Here is a 15,399-nt window from a genome sequence, read left to right on the forward strand (position 1 = left end):
TTGGTTAAATCGGCATGATAGGGCTAATCCCCGTGCAGTGTTGACCTATGATTAGGTCGTGTCAAAGTCCAAAGCCCTAAATTCGGTGGTCCGCTGGGTGGGCTGGGGTGGCGAACTGGAAGAGAGGCTGAGAGCAGACAGGGCCTCATAGGTTTGTTATAGGGGGATACAGCAGGAAAGGGGCCCAAGGAAATGGGGAGAGGGGGCCCCTGGGAAACAGTCCGTCCAAGTGCTGTGGTCAAGTACCACCGACTGGTGCTGTCCAGCCCTGCACTTGTGGATCCTGTGAAGTCCCTCCGCGAGGGTGTTTGGGCCGCCCTGGGTCCTCGTTGACAGGATAGATGCCGAGAGTGCGAGGATGTCGGAAAGGCTCTACTCTGCGAGCGACTGCTAGCCATTCACAGCCAGCCTCCTGGACAGAGTCTCTCTGGAGCTAGCCGCCCCGCAAATTCATACCTCCTTAGCTGTCTCACTGTCCCCTACCTTCCCGTCTCTCTCCGCCGGTACTATAAAATATGAATCGTTTGGAGAAAAAGAAAGACAAGCAAAGGCGATGGCGCAGACAAGGCTTTGAGAAGACCCTACAGGATGCACGGCTGGATTGGAAACCGAGCCGCACTGAGGAGACTCACACCGGCTGCTTACGAGGGCTGGCAAGATGGTTGTCCAGACATAATCATCTTCCTCAGCAGGTGGCTTCCCAGGAGGCCCCGAGAGCTGACTCACACGACGGCATCCTGCGTTGATGGACGAAGGAACGTCGGAGGCCCTGTTTGCACAGCAGGGGTCACTTCGTGGCACACGGGGCAGTGTGCAAAGCATCCGAATGAAGAGGGGGTGCTGAGGACCGCACCTGGTCTTTGGCACGGGTGGGGGAATTTCCAGCAGCCCATTTTGGTCTTTCCCAGCCTGTCCACGTTACACCTGCTTCAGGCACCCGTGTGCTGCCTTCTAAAAAGAAAGAAAGAAGGGAAGGAAGAGAAGGAAGGAAGGAAGGAAGGAAGGAAGGAAGGAAGGAAGGCAGGCCAGTGTTTGGGTGTTATGAACAGAGAAGGAAAGAGCACTATACTTCCTAACTACTCATATGCTGTTCCATCAGTTGTCCCACCCCTGGTAGCCAGAGGAGACTTTCACAGCCTGGGCGTGCTTCTCTTTCCCTTGGAGTTGGGAGTCGGTGGTATGCTAAAGCCCTTCAAATGGTCTGGGGGGAGCCGATCGTTAGCACCTCTGCCCAGTCCCACGCGCAGCGACTGCACGGTGGTTGGTGGCTTGAAACCCCACGATGGAAATGCGGCTGGTCAGGGCCACGCCATCCCAGGCTAGCTGTTCTGATACTGGCCAGCCCGTACTCCATGTGGGCTGGGATCCGTGGCATGCCTCGGACCACCAATCAACCGCTGGTCCTTGCTCCTTCCTTTGGCAGAGCCGGGAGAGGAGAGCTGAGCTGCGGCTCCCGTCAGCCAAGTGGGAGAATCCTTGGCCATGGAGGCCCAGCTTGTGAGCAGCCCTCCCCACGGTGGAACCGGATCTGGTTCCTCAGAGCAGAAGCAGCTTTCCTGGACCCCTTGCGGCAAGTTGGAGTCTGACAAACAACCAAAATACAGACACCTCGGATCAGTCTAAAGTTATCTAGGAGCCATACGCTTAGAAAGAATCATTTTTAGTGTGGGAACTCTGGTTTCCTTTCCAAGGGAAGAAGAAAACTCTAACAGAACTCTGTATGCAAAGTCTCAACGCTTACGCTTTCCTCTCTTCATTCTCCAAGGTTAGAGAACCAAAACAGAACTGGGGGATTCCATTCAGGGAGGTTGATGCCCGTGGTGCGTGACTGCTCCTCCTTGCCCAGTGTGGCACACGTGAGATGCACACGTTTCTGTTCTTTGTCCAGGGCAGGGCAAGCGAAGGTTTTGACTTAGAAGATTGTGGGAACCTCTTACTCTAGAAAGAACTGAAAAGGAATCAGCAGTCATATTTTCAGAAGGCTTGGACCAAACTCCCTTCCTTCCTTCTCTGGTGGATGTGGTTTCCGGCTGTGTCTCCAAGTCCCTCCTTTGCCCTCCAGTCCCACCAGCCTCTCCAGGACCTTGACACACCCCTGGCCCTCACCCACACTCCTTCAGCCACAGACCGGTCACCCCACCCCCCACTTACATGCTTTCACAGCACCCCCTGCCCCGCCCCCCAGCGCTTCACAAGGGTTTACTGCCATCAGGGTTGCTCATTTGTTAATGAATCACTTGATGTTCATCTCCCTCATTAGAATGGAAGCTCCATTAAGAATCTGAACGCTCTGACTCCTCCCTGTGCCGCTGTTGTCAATGTCCAGCCCGGTCTTTGCGCACAGGAGGTGCCACGCACTGTTCGTTGAGGGGGCGAATGGCTTTTCAGAATCAAGGACGAGTTGACAAAAGTTCAAAGACAAAAGTGCTCGTTCCGGAGGTTAAAACCAAATATATAGGCTCGCCCAGCAGAGTGGCAGTAAGAAAGATTACCAATTAACTGTTACCCGGTTTCAAACAAATATTGGTTCTAAACATGTGGAAAGATAAGACCGAAGAAAGGACAGTCGCTTCCGTCTCTCAGAAAGGGTCTGTTTAATGCTTCTACCAAACAGGCATGAGAGAAATTAATCAAACAGCTTTTTAAAGTGCCTTTTTTTGAGCTAGCAGTCTGTTAAATGAAGGGGAAGGCAGAGCTGTTCGATGTTTCCTAGATAAATGCCTGGAAGTGTTACTAGTCTGTATCCTGGCAGCCTCCGGGGAGCTGTGCCTTAGGCCAAATCACTGAAGCCAATTCCTCTTGGAGTTTTAGCTCCTGATGATGCTGATTGCGCTTTGATAATTCAGTGGTCGATGCTTCCAAGTTAACGCACGCGGCAATACTTTCCTTCAGCAGACTTGTCTCCATCACGTTTCCCCCGACTTTGTGTCTGTGTGTACGTTTCTACACCCTTTCTCATTCTTAAGTTGATGGGCCATGAGTTTCTGTGCTCTCCTTTGGAGTTTATGGGCCATGTCTTGCCTTTCACTAGCTTATTTCCCAAACAGGTTGTGGGACACAAAGACTGGTGGATGAAAAATGATCCTTAGGCAGGATTCCTTTTCTGTGGCCGCTGATTAATCCCTGGGGATATTTGGTTCCTTAGAGCAAATCATAGTGCCTTTTGAGAATGTCAGCTTTCTATCAAGGTTTTCAAATAAAAAGCAGAGCAAAATAAAAACTATAGAAATGAAAAGTTTGCCCAGTATCGTCGGATCAGAACTTAACTGGTAGAACATACCAGTTTCTGGGAATTACTGAAAGAACACTGAACAGATTAACAGATTTGATAAATATCATCCCGGGATTGTTAATTCTGTGGCACATACAAGAAAGAAATGACTTTCAGGGAAAACAAATGTGTAAGTAGGCTGCAGGGACAAAAGTTGCCTTTGACTCGCTGACTTCTCTCCTCTCCCCTTCTCACATAAATTTGTCAATTTAAATTTAACCAAACTGCTCATTACCAACTTTCCCCAATTTATATTCCATAGAAAACACTTTCAAAATGTATATCATATAATCCATATTGCAAGTCGTAAATGAAATACAATTATATGCCCATAATTTCCTGAAAAGTCCTTTTAAGATCGGTTCTTACAGAATCAAGTGAAATTGTAGCAATTACATAGGCAAAAAGAAGGAGGTGTCATATTTTTTTTGTTGCTAGAGTGAATACAATAGTGATTCTCTGTGATTAATCAAGTCTGCCATTAGCTTGTCACTGTTAATTCTAAATGGTGTTTCTGACAAAATTCCACAGTGGGGAAGTGGTTAGATACTTTTTTAGAGTAGTGTGATACTGGAAAAGAAGGTAGGTAATAGGACGTCGTGAAAAGATTGCTGCTATTAATAATAGCTTGATGAGAACTCACTGTGTGCCAGTCCCCGTGCTAAGTGCTAATAGCCCATTGACAATAATCCTGCAAGGTGTCTCGCATTATTGCCTCTGAGACACAGAGAAATCCAGTCCCTTGCCCGGTCACAAAGGTAGGAAATAGCTGATCCAGAACTTAAACCCAGCCAGTTTGCCACTTAGATGCATGCCCTTTAGGTTTGCATCAAACCATCCCTGACAGGATTTGGCTTCTAGAACTGATTCTACCGTTAAACCGTGAGGTGGGCAAATGTATTTAATTTTTGCTTTTATAATGACTTCTGATAACCCTTTTCCATCCCTTGTAACCCTGAATTATTATTCATCAGGAGAATCAAGATTATGACTTTTGACACCTTGAGTAGCCCTTTTCCCCGATGGACACAAACGTGCGTGGTATTTCCAATGATATTGAGAGATTAATTAGCACTTTAGGACAAATGAGTGGCAAATTGCTAACCCAGGGTAAATAAAGTGAGGCGCAGATTTTAGAGGACTTGGATTTTAATATCCTCACGGTATCGATTTTATTATTTCTCCCTGCTGGCTTCTGTGAAGTTGAAGGAAGCTGGTGGCACGGCACATCGATTTCACCACTCTTTGTTTCTCCAGACTGGAGAGAACACAGGCACGCGCTTGTAAGAAACACTTCTCGTTTACGAGGTGATGCATCCATCTTCAAAATGACAGGAAATCAAGATGATTTTTGTCTGTGGGGTTTTAATTTATTAAAATGCAATTTGCCTCTGTGCTTTTGCTCTAAGAGCTCTGTGCTAGCAAACTAGCTATAATTAGATTAGCAGCCTGCTAAGCGCTGGTGACAGCCTGCGCCTCAGAGAGCATGTGCTGGATTCTGCATGAGCCTCTCCTCATTGGTTGCTCGCCCTGCTGCTCGCCAGTTTGATAGGTTTCCACAGTACTCTTTATGCTGCATTGGAGACATAGATACAGAGATACTCTACTGTGTTCTTGCGACGGCGGAGGTGCTTGGCTGCTGACAGTAAAGGAGGAGGAAGGCACCGGAGAGAAGGTGTCCGTCTTTGTTGTAGTTCATCGGAGGCACCGGCTGCCGGCTCCCGGAGATCACCGAAGAAGTTTCAGTTCATGGTAATTACTTTGAGGCTTTATCTGGCAGGAAAAAAACAGGGCCATGCGTGAAATGAAGTGCGTTCGTCATGTCCTCCGTTTAATTTGATCTTGCTTTTGTTAATATCACGCGTGCTCCAGCTTTCCCAGACTGTAATGTGTTCTCCTGGAGAAGGCTTGGCTGGTAAACAGCTCCCCTGTTCACGAAGGAATATTGTTTTTACCTGGATTCAAGAGTGCAGGTAGCGGGGGATGATTCTTATTGGTTCTCTCCTGTTTTGGAAAGTCCGATGTTGCCTCAATTTAGGTGGCTTTGGAGGTGCGTTTCAGTAGCCGGGTGACTTTGTTTGCATGGAGTCCAGACTCTCATGAATAATGAGCAATCGAGGAGAGTTCAGTGAAACACACTTTGATGAGGACGGGGGAGCGATTCTCCCGGTGTCGGCGCAGAAGTAATGTGCTATTGTTTCTTCAAAGATGTGTGCAGCCTTCATTTTGGATGGCTTTCTTTGTTTCACTGTTTGTAATTCCCATTAAGCCTTTTTAATATGGAGAATATTAGCATATCCCATTGTGCCAAAAATACGTAGAGGTGCGTATTCAGCTGTGCCAAAGAGAGAATTTTTCACTCGGGGCTTTTGTTTCACAGGGATGTTACGTTGCTTTCGGAGTTGAAATGAAATCACAGAAAGGTGGGGTTCTGACCACTTTGACTGAGGTCTGACGACGTTTGAAAATTTCTATGCATGGTCGCCTGGACTGTTTTCCAAATCAAACCCTACCTAATCTTAAATTGTGTAGTGAAGGTAGTATAGTCTGGAGGAAAAATATCTAAATGGCCAAGGCTGAGCTTCACGAAACCCAGACAAACGCAGCGTGAGTTTTTGTTTCTCAGCGTACCTTCGCCATAGAGCTGTTTGATTCAGAAGAACCCCTTGTTATCATCTGGTCCTCAAACTTAACAATTGATGTCCTTACCGTCGCCGACTGTGGAGACCAGAGAAACTTGTGTATTGACTCACCAGTCACACGGCTGGCTGGCTGCCACCATGCGTCTGGTCTGCTATCAGTGGAGAGCCCTGCTGATATCTGAAGGCTGTCAGGAATTATTGCCCTGCTCCTGAAAAGCCAAACAGTGCCATTTAAGTATTTTGTTAAAATGACTGCTTTGATTGAAAGCTACGATCTGGTTGGAAGGGCTTCTGTAAATTCTTAGGCAGAGGAAAACTTCAGAATACTAACTGTGCTTCACTCCCCACCACCCGGATCCCCTCCCTAGTCTATCCGGAGGTTGTAATAAATTGTCTAATGTGACATTTCTCCCAAGTCACAGTTTTAAGAAAAAAAATAAAGAATATATCAAGAAAGGGGGTCATTTATGGTAATGCAGCGTCATCTATAAATAACAAAGTTTGGCAGTCACTCATTGTAAGGCAGGGGCTCTCTGTGACTACGGGCAGTGGCAGCGTTTTGGTTTTAAGATAGCACGTGTGACGGGATGAATGTGGGAAGGGTCGCCCTCCCGAGAGCTCTGACTTCCTGTTTGGACTCCCCTGACCCCAGCCACACCTGGTTCTGACTTCAGAAGGTTGCGTCGCCGTGGCGGGAGCGCAGTTGGTTACGGTGATCGTGCTGTCCTTCACACGGCCTGACCCCTCTCTCCAGTTACAGCCCTCCATCCTTTGCCTGACATGCTTCCTGCTGCAGGTGTGGAAAATAACCTGCATTTGACAGTTGGGCGTGGACACTCGTCTGCACAAGAATAAATTGATGCGGCTCCATAACTGCCTGTCCTCCTTCTCCTTCTGCTAATCTCCCGAAACCCCTCCTTAATCACCTTAGTCTTACAGAATTTCCAAGAAGGAAGCTGCCTGAAGAGTAAATTATTGTTGTCCTGCATAACCATTGTAAACCTCCCTTTTGAGCACAGCCCCACTTAGCATTTGGGAAGCTGTGGGAAATAGTTGTAAATGACGTTGATTCTCAAGGGCTGGATCTTAAAAGACTTTCTGTGTCTAGAAGGAACTTCTTAAAAATGTGATGTAACTATAAATGCACACGGATATTGTGTAAGATACTATGATATCCCAAAGGGCCTTTTAACATATACTAAAGGGGCATTTTTCAAATAGCACTAAACAAAATGCCAGCCATCTTTTCTTAGAGTACCAAAACCTACACTTTTATCCTTCAGATCAATTACTACCTGTTTTTACTACGTTCAGAGGATTCTTTATGTAGTTCTGAAATGAGAAAGTAAAAATAAGTTTCTTAGACACTTTAAAATTTTGTTCTGCCCATCCTTGTAATTCTGTGGCTCTTTACTGCTGAGAGAACGGCATTTCTGACCAATCAAAAATAAGTCCGTTAGGGGCGCCTGGGTGGCTCAGTCGGTTAAGCGGCCGACTTCAGCTCAGGTCACGATCTCGTGGTCCGTGAGCTCGAGCCCCACGTCGGGCTCTGGGCTGATGGCTCAGAGCCTGGAGCCTGCTTCCGATTCTGTATCTCCCTCTCTCTCTGCCCCTCCCCTGTTCATGCTCTGTCTCTCTCTGTCTCAAAAATAAATAAAACGTTAAAAAAAAATTTAAAAACAAAACAAAACAAAACAAAAATAAGTCCGTTAGCATGAACTAGAATATAAAATGTATAATTTTTTAAATTAAAACATCAAGGGCTACTTCCTGACTTTTTCTCCTAGGGGCTTGTAATCATAGCCGAAAAAAATGGTAGTGAGTTTAAAAACAAAAAGTCATTCCACATAGAATAGGATGTGCCACAAAGCCCGTGGGCTGATCGCAGCCTGAAAATAATTGCAGAAAAGAAAGAGCAAGGTGTCGTACATGGTCTTGGATGTGAGGGTTGTGGTATGGCACCTCGAGGTGGCTTTCTGGCCAGATGCTTGGGCATCTGTGATGGCAAAAAGCAAGGGACATCTGTCCTTAGCAAGTGATTAATATCTCAGGATTGACCCCCCCCCCCCCCCAGATTTGCCTGGGTTGGAAAAATATTTGAAGAGACACGGGGCTCTCATTTAAGTGTATTTCATTTTTTTTATTATTTTACTCTGTGATTATGTGCACCTACCAAGTGCCAGGTTCTGCGCTAAGCATTCATGAGACAAGGATAGAAGACACAGCTCTGTGGTAGAGGAGAGACCGTGAAATAAATAATAATAGGGGATAAGAGAACAGAGGCGTTTAGCTTGGTGATCCCAAGGGGAAAGGGCAGGGAGGGAAGGCTTCAGGAGAAGAGAGATGGTAACGCCCGGCCCCCCATCCAGAACTTTCTGATTGCCACTCACTTTGCACCACATCCACCAGAGCTAATGTCTTGTAGGAGTTGGCGTGGGCCACAGGGCTGTTCCGTAGCTTATACTGACTTTCAGTTTTACTATGTGCTCCTATTTGTGATCTGTAATGAACGTCCTGAAGATAAACCGTCGTTTTTTTTTCCCTTCTGCACCTTTGCAGAATGCACCCTGGATTGTTGCACAGAAGTATTTATGTTTTAGTAGATTTACATAACATGGGACTTAAAAAAGACTTTTTTGAGGCATCCAGTAATTTAAATGTACCTCGTAATTTAAAAATCCATCTTCAAGGAATCTCAAAATACCTTCATTACTGTTGTACTCCCGAGCAATTCAGTGATGACTTTTGCAACCGTGTGCCTTGCCAGGAATAATCTTTTGCTCTTAGAGGCCTGTTGACTCTTTTGTGGGAGTCATTTATTTTGTCGATGCTCACTAAAGACAGGCTTGTAAAGTTGGGGCGTGGATGATAACACTTGCCTTTGGCCTTACTATGATGAAGGCCTTCTGCTTTCCTTCCCTTATACATTTCATTGAATTTAGGCGTCTTTTAAATCGTGCCAAATGTGGGGGGAAGGTCCACTTTAAGGACAAGTTTGCATTAGATCTTCCACCAGTGAACCGTCTGCGTGGATACGGGTCCTGCATTTCCGATATTCGGGACCCGCAGTCAGAATTCTGCAGTGTTTTGCTCTAGTCGGGCCTCCGTATCCACGTTTTCACATCTGTCGTATCGCAGCCTTGACTTCCCTCTGCCTTCGCTCTACCGCTACTCTCTGTGTTGGACGTATTCTCCTTCGGAGCTGACCACCAGAGGCAGCAGCTGGGAGCTGGCCTGCTGGCCTCTGGGAAACAGCCCCCTTCCATTTTTCTCCTGTCTTGAATTGTTTCTTTCCAGGCTCCTTCTTTTCTGCCCACCTGTTAAGTAGGTATCCCAAAAGTTCTGTGCTTCATCAGCTTCTCTGACACCTGCTTTCCACTGGTTGGTTCGTCCATTGCCACAGACTTAGCTACTACTTTTGGGTCCCCGCATGTCCCCTGCTCCAGTCCTAGCAGCCTCCTGGGCTCCTTGTGCCTCAGGGCCCTGGCTGCCCCCTCTGCCTGGAATGTGCCTCCCCCAGTAGACCCCTGGCTAGCTCCCCCGCTGCCTTCAGATGTCTCCAGCCGCCATGGTAGCAGGACATTTCTGAGAATATAGTCTCCCCTCACTGGAATGTAGACACTGAGGTCAGACATTTTTCCCTTCACCCACAGAGCCTAGAATAGAACTTGGTTCATAGAAAGTGCTCTGCCAGTACTTGAGAATGAATGAATGAATAATGAATGAATGAATACTATCATGGGGGCTTGACAGTGCAGGTAGGGGTACTCCTGGAGCTCTGCCCTAGCCAGCCGAGTGGTTTTTGTGAAGCCCCTTACCTGAGCGGGCCTGTTTCCCGTTCTGAAGGGGGGGGGGGGGGGGCGCTACCAGATGGCCCTGAGGCCATTTGACATGCGAACACCCTGTCAGACCTTGGGTAGACTCAGACTCGGGATGTTCAGGGCAGCAGTTCCAGAAATGAGATGACGTCCTGTCAGCCTTTATTTATGTGACTTCTCACAACTCAGCGTGCAGATTCTTCTATATAATTGCCGCCCGTGGTTAAATGTCTCCTTAAAAGCGTAGCTGAGGTGAGCAAAAAACCCTTCGCCTCTAAGTGAAGTGTGTGAGAACTAACACATTTTGGTGTACCTACCTGTTTGTTATCTGTTTTTTTTTTTTTTAATTCATGCGCCCATTTTTAAAAGAACCATCATTTTCCATTGCTATATATATCTAGTAGCCTGCCTATTTCTGTCAAATAAAAAAGCAATAGCAGTTTTTTCTCTATTTTCAGATATTACATGCTGCAGAGAGTAGCTTAAGGTAGAAAGGATTCCCTGTGACTTCTGCCTACCGTCCATAAAATACTCATTCCTCTTTCAAGTAAGTACATTGCTTGATTTGGACCCGTTCTGAGCAGAAGGTATTGATTCGCTCTGAAAACCTGTGACATTATTACATTAAGACAAAGAGGCTGAGAGGCTGAGGTTTCAGATATTTTGCTGTCTGACCAAAAAAGAAAAAAGACAAAGAAAAAAAAAAGGAGTTCCTGTCTTGGAGGTCTCTACCAGGACTAAAAGTAACAGTAACCTTGATTTACTTTTGCTTTTCCAAGGAATTCCATGATATGTCTTCTATGTATTTGCTTAGTAGTGATGGTTTTTTTCAAAGGCCGTGTTGTATTTACCAATAATCAGTGACCAGCTACTCGTCACTGCGTGGGTTTGAAGGCAACATTAACAAGCGAACATCTTTGTACTTTAATGAAAAGTACACTGTCTATGGTCGGGGAATGAAATGGTGTTTTCTGACAGGCCGAATGGTGTAGGGCCAGCATTAAGTGCCCTGGGAGTTTTGGGGAGAGAGAGTTTTGCAGGATGGCTCCCAAAGGAGGCCATGTCAAGAGGCCAGAACCTAATGGCCAGCCAGGGGACAGACCGAGAAGGCCGGGGGCAAGTGTTGGCAGATAGCCAACAGCTATGGAAATGTGCGTGCTTCATGAAGAGACTGCTGGGCATCTCGTCCCGCGTCCACACCACCCCAGGATTCCTTCCTGGTCTCCAGAGCTGATGGAGAGCCTGGAAACATCCTAGAACCAGACCCATTTTCCCCCGAAGGAAGCAAGGACGTGGATGAACAGTGGTCAGGGTCCAGATGGTTCCTCCCTTTTCCAGAGGGGCTGAGAGTTCGATATCACCAAACGAGGACATTGGAAATGTTTAGGAAGTAGAGAGACAGCTCTCCAGTTAACTGATGTCTGCAGTCACTTAAGCAGTGGTAAGGCACAGACGTCACGAGAGCACAGTCTTAACCTCAGCGCCATATTCCCAAGTGGCCACAAGCTCCGATTTGATCGACAGCCTTCCTCAAGCCTCTTTTCCAGCATCCATATGAATCGGGCCATTGCTCGTATAGTATTTCATGCATTCTGTAGTTTATTATTCCTGCATTATGCATGACATTGTTGGGTAGATGTTACCACTGTCCAGGAACTTCAGAATCTAATTTAGGCTGACAGGTAAGAACCGGCCTGTGCCAGGTGGAATTCTGCCATCTGTGGAGAGAGAGGCATTACAGAAAAAGCCAACAGTGCCCCCCAGTGATATGCCCTGAAATCCATCACCATATTACCTTATCTTCTTATCCCGGATATAAGAAGTGCTGAGAGGAAAGCCCTAGGCTCCTGTTGGCTGGAAGGAACTCCACGCCCTCCATCCCCAGGTCTGAGATTGCAAAACTGCCCCTGCACACAGGATTTAAGAGGGAGTGCCTCCAGCAGGGCCCGTGTTCTCCACTCGGGCTCATTCGAGGAGCCCACCCATCCCGATGTGCCCACAAGGGAGGGGGTTTTCTGGGACAGGTGCTAAAAGCAGGCCCCCCACAAATGGGCCTGTGGGTCCCTTTTATGATTCCCAGCTCCCGTGCTTTTTCAGACACCGCCGTGCGATGTTAATGCCCGGGGGGGGCTTGCTCCTGAGAGCAGGTGAATTTGCGACCCTGGTAGCCAGGAAAACACTGAGGGGTTGAGTAGACACGAGTGTGAACTCAGCTCCACTGCTTACCAACCCTGCGAACGGACTTTACTTCTCTGAGCCTCAGTTGCCCACATGCCAGCTAAGATAACAGCAAGCTAGTAGGGGTTTGGAGAAGGCCAAGGACATAGCTGTGGGAGTTCCTGGTTCCGTAGAGGCATGCAAGAGGTGAAGGAACGTCCGTTCTCCCTCCCAGACAGCTTCCGGAGAAGACAGGCAGTTACTGTCCCAGGCACAGCCGTCTTGAGTTTGTCGATATTTGTCAATATTCTCATTTAGCTGAGGTCCTGCATGGGAGAGATGAGAAAGGATCCAGCCACGTTGACTCATTAATGCGATGTCGCCTGGGTTGGAGACACTAACTCTTGGCCCTGTGTCTAAGTCAGTTAATTGTACACAAGCCGATTTCAGTTGTTTCTCTGCTGGTTTTCCCGTAAATAAGATGGAAACATTTACTTCAAAAGGGCTCTAAGAGATCGTTGTTGAAAAGCATAGTTTTTGTCTCGCCATCCAAATGTTTTCAACTGTTTGGGGTGGTTTTTGCATTTGAAGTGTATTAAAACTTTGTTTTGTTTCTGCGTTCTTGAAATAGAGATAGGTAACCCTATGGAGACCTAGGTACAAATCTTGTCATTCGCGTTTTTCATGATCACTCAAGACGTGCATTTAAGATTACGTTGTTTTTTTTTTTTAAATTTTTTTTTTCAACGTTTTTTTTATTTATTTTTGGGACAGAGAGAGACAGAGCATGAACAGGGGAGGGGCAGAGAGAGAGGGAGACACAGAATCGGAAACAGGCTCCAGGCTCCGAGCCATCGGCCCAGAGCCTGACGCGGGGCTCGAACTCACGGACCGCGAGATCGTGACCTGGCTGAAGTCGGACGCTTAACCGACTGCGCCACCCAGGCGCCCCTTTTTTTTTTTTTTTTTTAATTTTTTTTTTTCAACGTTTTTTTTATTTATTTTTGGGACAGAGAGAGACAGAGCATGAACGGGGGAGGGGCAGAGAGAGAGGGAGACACAGAATCGGAAACAGTAAGATTACATTGTTTTTAAGAGTACAAGGTGTGGGGGTGCCTGGGTGGCTCAGTCGGTTAAGTGGCCGACTTCGGCTCAGGTCATGATCTCACGGTCCGTGAGTTCGAGCCCCGCGTCGGGCTCTGTGCTGACAGCTCAGAGCCTGGAGCCCGTTTCAGATTCTGTGTCTCCCTCTCTCTCTGACCCTCCCCTGCTCATGCTCTGTCTCTCTCTGTCTCAAAAATAAATAAACGTTAAAAAAAAAATTAAAAAAAAAAAAAGAGTACAAGGTGTGTCTTTTTAAAACATGGTTCCTTACTCAAGGAAACTAAAAAAGAAAAGAAAGGCATAAAATGACCTTGCAGTGTTCTCTTGGTTAAACTTTTGAGTTTTTTCAGTCTAGAATATGAAACCCCCTGTATAATGTTTATGTAAGTCGCCGTGAAAGAAACAAACGGTTTCTATGCATTATCCGTGTGATTACAATTTGAGGAAATAAGTTACAGTGTTTTAGTTTCTTATTATTGGAATCAAACTTAAGCAACTGATAAAGGCAGTTTCGCCTGGAAAGCTTCCTTTTCCAAAACTTCTCTGGCACAGATTTTTGTTCCTTCGTAGCGTGAGTGCTGGGTACTTGAGACATTGCCGGGAGCAAAAGCAACCTTTGCCTGCTTTTTGTGTGTGTTAAATGCTCCTGACCAAAAATCCGGGCTAGTTTTCCCCAAACCGCTGTTTCTCCATTTTAGTGTCTCCTGACGCTGGTCCTCCCTAACGAAAGATTTGTTCCTTGTCCATGACTCATCCACCTTTCACGCCAGCATCTCTGACTTTTTGCCTTTTCCCAGATCAGCTCTTTGCCAAGCAAATGACTCAGAGCTCAAGTTCCACCGGTACAGTCAGGTGTGGCTCTCCCAAAGCCGGCTCAGCTGACCTTGAGCAAGGTCTCCCCAGGAGCCAGGGAAGCCAGCGGCGGTAATGAGACCCGCCGTGCAGCCCAGTGGAGCCAGGCTTTGACCTTGCTTGGTGCTTTTTAAAAAAGCAGAGGAAGAGGAGGGGCATCCTCTGGGAAAAAGTAGCTGGGATTTTACTTGTCTTATTCTCCTTCACAAAAATCATATAGGCTTCTGTGAAGTTAGACGTAGGGATATTCTCCTCTCTAAAACAAAATAGTCCTATACTCAGACGGAAAGTAGAATTCTGTTTTTGAGGATTTAACGCGTATTTATTATGAAATTCAAGAGGCCACTACTGATGGCAATTTAAATTGTTAAATTACCAGTTATTTGGCATATTTGAAATGCTCTTTTTTAATCAAAGGAAAGAACTTCTGTAAGTCACTGTGTGCCCATAGTTTTTTGTTGTTGTTAATTACTAGTGACTATTACAGTATACATCAGTTCATTGTCGATGTAGTCACTGCTTTTCTTTTTTTTTTAAGTGTATTTATTTATTTTGAGAGAGAGAGAGAGAAAGTGGGGGAGGGACAGAGAGAGAGGGAGAGAGAGAATCCCAAGCAGGTTCCACATGGTCTGCCTGATGCAGGACTTGAACTCACAAACTGTGAGATCATGGCCTGAGCCGAAGAGTCAGATGCTTAACTGACTGAGCCACCCAGGCCCTTAGTCACTGGTTTTCTACAAAGATTAGAAGAAGAGCTAAGCCCATGGTCCGTGGAAGGCCTACCTGGGGAGTGCTGTGCTAGAGGCATCCTGTGCCTCATCCGCTTACTTGCCCTGCAGAGAAGGCTTTAAGAATCTTCATCGTGTGGATGAGGATGCAAGAACTGAAGGGGTTAAAACTTCCTGAAAGGGCAACCGTGTGATAAGATGCACTGGGTATAAAATCCCAAGTCTACCCCCAGGCTCTTCTATCAATCCCTTACTAGACTTTTCATACCCATTGATTTCTTTATAATGCTAGGGTCATAGATGGAATGGGAAACATAGTTGAGGATAATTGGACAGTGGGAAAGTGGAACGGGAAGGTCACAAGACAACATGGATATCTTGTGGAATGTTGGAACCACTCCCTAGAAACTATGGGTGGTCTTCAATTAGACAAGGGATGAGACCAAAAAGCCAAGTGATGAGAGAAAGGGGCTGTAAGAAAACACCCACTAGAGAGAGGAGGACACATACAGAGTTGTGGCAAGTAAAAAGCTGGCCTGTCAAGTCCTTCACCTTTTATTCTCCAGCCTGTTGAGTTTCTGCTCCACCATGAGGTGTGGACTGAGGAAGCGTCCAAGCATCCTGACTATGCAAAGTTCAGAGAGGTGGAGGCTTATCAGGACCACGTGACTAGTGAGCATCGGAGTATCCTCTCCAAACTGGTCACTCTCTTCCAGAGCCTAGTGCTGTGGTCTCAGTGTGTCCCCCACCCCATTCATATGTTGGAATCCTAATGCCCAATGTGATCGTACTAGAAGCTGAGGCCTTTGGGAGGTACTTAGGTCATG

General features: G+C 46.6%; 1 protein-coding gene across 5 annotated transcripts in view; it reads left to right on the forward strand.

The window, feature by feature from the left end:
* The window catches only part of FAM110B (family with sequence similarity 110 member B), a 143,556-nt gene that overhangs the window by 72,592 nt on the left and 55,565 nt on the right, over positions 1 to 15,399 (forward strand). The window contains exons 5-6 of one of the 5 annotated variants that reach the window (XM_078441837.2): positions 4,816 to 5,023; positions 10,190 to 10,278. The exons of 3 other annotated variants lie outside the window; for them this stretch is intronic. The gene's annotated coding sequence lies outside the window, so the exon portion shown is untranslated. The remainder of the gene's footprint in view (positions 1 to 4,815; positions 5,024 to 10,189; positions 10,279 to 15,399) is intronic. One more of the 5 variants, XM_078441838.2, reaches the window with a different exon arrangement.

The sequence above is a fragment of the Panthera onca genome, chromosome F2 (genome assembly GCF_046562875.1).
Source record: "Panthera onca isolate mPanOnc1 chromosome F2, mPanOnc1 haplotype 2, whole genome shotgun sequence".
NCBI lineage: Eukaryota > Metazoa > Chordata > Mammalia > Carnivora > Felidae > Panthera > Panthera onca.